The sequence below is a fragment of the Neopelma chrysocephalum genome, unplaced genomic scaffold (genome assembly GCF_003984885.1).
Source record: "Neopelma chrysocephalum unplaced genomic scaffold, ASM398488v2 Primary Assembly neopelma1_42, whole genome shotgun sequence".
In the NCBI taxonomy this organism is placed as follows: Eukaryota; Metazoa; Chordata; class Aves; order Passeriformes; family Pipridae; genus Neopelma; species Neopelma chrysocephalum.
Window position 1 is genome coordinate 8,765,095 of NW_020897700.1, and position 6,767 is coordinate 8,771,861.

The following is a 6,767-nucleotide window of genomic DNA, read 5'->3' on the forward strand; positions in this document are numbered from 1 at the left end:
TTCTATAATCTCTTCTGCTTTACCATGGTACAGTGTTTACATTCTTAATGTTTCACATAAAGATCTGCAACAAGGTAGCAATGAAAAACAGTGTGCCATGTGGTTAAAAAATTAATACCAAATAACCTGAGTGCTGTGAAATATATCATGTGACAAAGGAAATGGGCTTAAGTAGTGAGTAAGTGTATTCATATTTGTGAAAATACAAGAAATGTTAATCAAATTTCATGTGAATTTTGTGGAATTTTAAGGGAATTTAAATTAAGTTCCAAATGTTATGTTTGCTCCTTATCACTGAAATGTACCCTAATCCTAAAAATCTCCATTCTGGAAACCAAGGTATGATTTTCAGTGCTGAATGAAAGCTTCTGCTGCTATCTCAATAGTTTATCAGTAAACTGAATACTAATATCAATAATTGAACATACATTTTAGATTTTCTTGTAATAGTATGAGATTTAAACATACATTTGGTGGCATAAAGTCAAACAATGGCTTACTCTAAAAAATATCCTGTGCAGCCTGGCTCAGGAAAAGATACCTGGAAACATTCCTTCTGAACACAGATGTTGTGGTAAGATAGTAGAAGAGAGAAAGTTTTGCTAATTTCTACTTCCTCTGTAAGCCAGATTACATTAGGCTTTATACGTAGTGATCAGCACCCTGTATTTCACCTACAAAGTTAAATGATCACCAGTGCAAATATTTGTGTACCTGGCCTTTGTGTACTTGCCAAAAAGGTGGCAAAATCCAGACCATTCAAGCAACTTCACAAGATTGTCCTAGTAAAATAACCACAGACACAAGTGTTAACTGCGTAATATTCTATTCTTGTGTTACAAATGCTTTTTTTTAAATTTAACCTTAAATATGTAGGTGTTTCTCCTGAACTTCTTTGTTTACCCTTTTGTAGGGGAGAGAGCTACCTTCAAATGGAGCTTCCTGCAGAGATCAATAACCAATAATTGACTGTTACTACAAACAAGGCAAAAAATACAACTGTTATTTGAGACATTGTGGTTATACAGAATTGTTCCAGGCACGTTCAACATATACAGATATTAGATGTTTAAACATTGCCTTTCTTTAAGTTCAGGGCACTTAGCTGACAAGACAACATGAAAAGGACAATGTTGCCTTTGAAAACATGACTGAAACCTTCAACAGGTGATTCAGCCAAAAAGAGCACACAAAATGTACTATTTTCTGTAATTTGGGGGCTGGATTCAGAACTAACATAATGAACACAATGCTGAACATTGCTAGAATCATCAAGTTAAAACCAAGTTGAACATAAAGAGTTAGCCAAAGGACTCATCTTTGCAACACCTTGATATGCAGACTTTTTTAGACCATGTCTCAGCCAAATTATAGCAAAAAAATTGATTTTTAAAAATTAATAATTAATTATGAGAGCTCAGAACTCCAAAAGTGAGCTCCCACTGGTTTCAGTGAGGCCAGGATTTCAGCTCTGTGTTGCAACTGGATACATCTGTGCTGGGAAATTGGAGATGATCAAAAGATTCATAAACCAAGCCACTTCAAACATTAAAACACAACAGAGACAATTCTGTATGTAGAATAATTACTAGTCATAAATTGTGAGTGCTTCGGGTTTTTTTGTCTTGGAGATGTATGCAGGAATCTCAGTGCTGGAGTGGTTACAGTGTGAAACAGTAAAATCAGAATGCTATGCTGTTAGAATGGAAAAGGTAGAAATCATTGAGCTGATGAAGGATACAGAACTCTTTGTATTTACAAACAAGGGATTTGCCTCTTCTGGATTCTCTAACACTCATTTTTCATGTACTAAATACAAATTTACTAATAAAATAAGTTTGGGGGGTTGTGCATGCTTATGGTTTGGGTTTTTTTACATTTCTGTAAAGCCTAATTAAACAAGACATTTACTTAATTAATTACACAAAGCAGGCAAGGCATTTTTTAAATATATTTTTACTAGACTCTGTTAACTTATGACCTTTTGAAAAAAGTATGTGAAGAAACAGTCAGGTCACTACATCATTTCTTGCCAAAGTAAAGAGTACAGGATTCTTGAGGAATTCTACTGCTTGGCCTCTCTGAGATTAGGTAAGAGTTTGTCTCTGGCACTGACTGCATCACTGACTGCATCATCCACAAAGTTTTATGTATAGAAAAAAATTATATGTTTGTGCTCCATAAAACTAACTGCTAAATACTTTTAATTAGAATGATTGTTCAGTCAACCATCTTAATTTCTTTTATTTTCTTGAGTCACAATAGTTGTTAGCATAAAGGTAATTCTCTTAAAATCCATCAGATACTTGTGGAAGTCTCTAAATAAAGTTAACATCTGAAAATAAGCAATTCTTTACAGTATATTGTGTTTCTAAGTGGAAACTTTAAGTCTGGTTAAGGTCAGCTTTACTTCTTAGTTTCAAAGCTACGAACTGTGAGCTAAGGCCCTGTTTTCCAGAAATGGAGGGAGACAAAAGAAGTTGCTTTCTGTGGATAAAACTCTCTAACAGTAATAAAGGCCTCACTGGAGCAGAAAGACGCAACTCATTCTTCCCTGTGCCTGTTGGACTGAGTTGGTTTTCTCTAGCATTTGTGAGGTCTGTGAGAAATGTTTGGATAAGATCTTTTGGTGCTGTTCCCAGAACATAGTTCATGTGATATCAAAGAATCCTGATGTTTTGCCAGGGAACTTTTTGTCATTGGGAATTTGGAGGCTGGGTTTGTAAAGGATTGGATAAGCTGCAATACAAAGGCAACTCCTGAGCAACCTATTCTGGCAGGCCGTCTTCTGTCAAAGGCCACCTGTACCAGCAGACTCCACCCAAAAGAAGAATGGAGCAAAGGAGAGACAGGTGACAACTTTAAATTCTGTAGCACTGCAGAGCTGAAGCTGAAACATCAGTTGTCCAAGCCATGGATTTGCACTGAAATATGAATTACTAGAATAACTAAAGGAGGTCACTGTAACCTTCCTTAAAGCCAGAGTGTCCTTGTCTTGAAGCAGGGAGGTCAGAGATGAAGACCAGACTGATGTGCAATTATTATATTCCTTGAACTGCAAGAATTAGTGACCCTAGCTGCCTGAGAAGTGGGAAGGAGGGGTTGTCGCTCTCCTCACTTAAATACTGTTTCAGTAGCATTACCATCTCTCTGCACATCAGTCTAAATCAGTGGTTCCCAATATTTTTTTCCACCTATCACCCCTAAGTTTTGTTCACTGACAGGACAGTCCTGGGCAAATGGACAGTCCGGGGTGAATGGAAGGTAGGCATAGTGACAATTTTCCTCACTACTTCCATTCACCTCCTGAAGTCTGGAGCTGCAAACAGCATGTTTTGACTTCTGATTAAATGCAAGGAATTTATTCTACCATTGCTGTTCACAGTAGTTACTTAAGATGCAGTCTGTCACCACCTGCTTACAATATACAAAAGATGAGAAAGAAGCAGGTTTTCCAGAAGCCTTAAATTTGTGGTGATCACCTATTAGGTATATTGTGCATCTTTTGTGCTTAGTGAAGATGAAAAGATGAGAATCCTAATGTATCAAGTTTATATAGCTTCATCTCACAAAATATTATTCTGCTTACTAATGCATATGTTATGTAAGAATTGTTAGAAATTTGAGAAGCTATTCTGTCCAACTTTGGTTTCTCTCCATAGTTTCCATTATGATCTGGTATGAGGAAGGTCTCAAACAGGTAAGTGTTCCATGGTCGTGACCATAATTAAGTCCACCTTTTGATTTCTTAACTTACGCTGATGACTAAATTTCTAATCAGGAAATATATGATTTTTCTTCCTAAAGATCAAGTTTTAAATTGTAATAAGAATTTTACAGTTTCATTGTGTTGTAACCAGAATTTCTTTTTTTTCCCACAACTTTGCAACATTCATTAATAATCTTTGGTATTAACTGTCACCTGCATATATGAAGTATAAGTGGGGGACTGTGTTTGGCCTTACTCTGAATAGTTTCCCATCTGACATACTGTAGATAGTCTCAGCCCTGTGTTCATTTGAGATGACTTACTTTGATTTTTTTTAGTCATCACTGCATTGGGTCAACAGACAGATCAGCTGGAGAAGTTATGACAAGTGCATATACATATACAATAATTTATATAACCATATGAAGGGACTTATGCCTAGAGCTCCTTTTGATTTTATGTTTCATTGACCATCAGTGCCACTTAACTACTTACATAAATAAACATGCAAAGACTGAGAGAAGGGTACATATTTTTAATTAGATATAGATGAGATAAAAAGAAAAGTGCTGACATAAATCTGTAGAAAAGTTCTTGAGCTTGTGACGTGCAACATGATCTGCTGCTCCTTAGGTCACAGTGGGTTCATACCACGTGCACCATTTCTCTGAGTTGTTTGCAAGCCTTGTGCCAACTCCTTCTTCTTGAAACCAACACATCTATCCTCTTTCTATACATAACTGCCTTGACCTACAATAGGTACACTGAAGAAGAGAAAATTGACTGTATCATACCATGGAACTTAGAAACTGGAATGCAACTTACTTTTTGTAGGTTTAAAGGGTCTTTTCATGTTGAAAACAATTTCTAGATGTGGTATTTATAAAAATAACCAAAAGTTTGGATGGTGAATATTTGCAGGAAACTACTCAGAAATGATCAGCACATCAAGGATTACTTACTGAATATGTTCTCTAGATGCTAAAAATTCATGTACTCATTTTGCCAGTGTCTTCTACCAAAAATTAACACTTACCAAAGAAAATAATGTGAAGTATTATTCCAGTGTTTCTGGAATAGGTAGAAACCAATTCAAAGCATATATCCAGGTTTGCTGCTTAAGATACCTGAACATCTATCACATTTTCTATGAGTGTGAAAAATATAATTAGTTATTAATTTATTAATTACATGGAGCAAGGAGAAAGCAGAGCTGAAATCCTTTTAGGAGGTCATTTATTTCAATGGTACTGAAATTTATTATTATTGGGTCTGTCTTTCTACTGTAATAGGATAGGCCCTTCATATATACAAACGTCCCTATTTTCAGTCCATCAAATAGGTGGTGCTTCTGTACAACACCTAGAATCTTGTCCCTGGGTAGTTGTGTTCTGCAGCTACTGCCTGAATTGACAGGTATCATTAGAAGCTTCCTCTGCCTGATCCAAGTCTTGATGCCCCTAGGAAATTGCACCATTCCTCACATCCTATGCCTTTTGATGTTCTTCAGTTGTGGATCTGGATTTCACTAGGAAGAGAAAGGTCAGCCTCTCCCATGCACTTTGTGCCACTGGGGTAGCATAAACTTCAACACAGTTCAGCTCACTCTTACCAGGGGAGTCCAATGAACATGCAACAAGTGCCCCCCCAGGTGGCCACTGGAGATGCTCCAAATGTGCCCCTAGGCAGGGCAAATCTGATGGCTCTGCACCCTTCCTGTCCTGAGAGCAAATTCAACATTCTTCAAATGATTTTCAGAGAGAAATTTTAGGGGAATAGGTAGGAAGGAGAAATATAAGACTAAATTCTCCTGGAGCTTTGCCTGGGGCTCCAAGGGTATGTCAGTGTCTTCCCACAGCTCAAGAACTCCTGATCCAATCCATTTCCCCTTGCCCAAAGGCAGGATCAGTTACAATTAAACTAATACCAACATGATTGTATAGCCTGTCTTGTAGCATCTTTGTCACTGGAGATCTTTACTTTCCAAAGTAATATATTCCAGTGTTTCACTGTCACTATGGTTGGACAGCTCATTTTTTTTGTTTTATTTTCTCCCTAGTGTCTTATTTAAACTTCCAGTGCTCCATCCAAAGGACATTAGTTATTGTCCTGTCCCTTTGCTTTTGGAAGCAAACTTTCACATTATTGGGGATTAGTGCTTTCTAGGCTCTGTTCTATCATTAGAAGTCATTATCTTCTACGCCTCTTCTCTATGTTGTTGCTTATTTGAACTCTCTCCACCTTTAAGAGTGGTTTCCTAAACTGAATAGCATATAATTACTCAACAAATCTTAAAACAGAATTCCTATTTATTCATCTCACAAGATTTCGTTGGGTTTTTTTCTCAATAGTGCAAAATTAGTGACATGTTAATCTTACTCTCTTCAAAGCCTAGGGGTTTTTGTCATTGATTATTGTACTATATTAAATAATCATTAAAGGTGCTATTCCTTAAGACTAATATCAAATTAATATTAGTTGTGTTTATCTGACAGGCACTTAAAATTACTATTTTTCTAAATTTTAGGTTTAAAAATGGCTGAAAAATGAGCCAGATTTGTACTGCTAACAATTATATATGATGGCAGAAGAATTGGGTTTGGAGTCATGATGGAAAATGAGTAAACTCCCAAATGTGTTCCTCTTTTGTTATTACATGAATGGTACAATCAACAATCATCAAGTCCTTCTACCGAATCTCTTGCTCAGAAAGGAAAAATGAGGAAGCTGGCTAATGCTGATAAGGTAACTTCATGAAATGCAAAGAATAAGTTAATGGATTTTGTGCTTCTGCTGATAAGTCAAGGATTTAAAATGTTTGTAAAAATTACTTTGAGTTATCTTTTTAAACAAAATTACTTTCACATCATTGTCTTCCACTCGTGTCTTTTCACTGTGGTTGGTCATCCTGCCAGGTTTTTACCACTTTAAGGAATGACACAAATATATTAGTTTCTGCTTATATGTTCTGGAAATAAGCAGGAATGTTGGGCACTCATTAATAGAATGGCATGATCCGTTTGAAATTAGGCTTTGTCGTGTGTCATCTTTAGTAAAC

General features: G+C 36.3%; 1 long non-coding RNA gene across 1 annotated transcript; it reads left to right on the plus strand.

Moving 5' to 3' along the window:
• The first annotated feature begins 2,591 nt into the window (after nt 1–2,591).
• On the plus strand, nt 2,592–6,448 carry LOC113964405. The gene is made up of 3 exons (XR_003533182.1): nt 2,592–2,852; nt 3,663–3,700; nt 6,237–6,448. It is a non-coding gene; the product is annotated as an uncharacterized LOC113964405 (long non-coding RNA).
• Nucleotides 6,449–6,767: the final 319 nt, after the last annotated feature.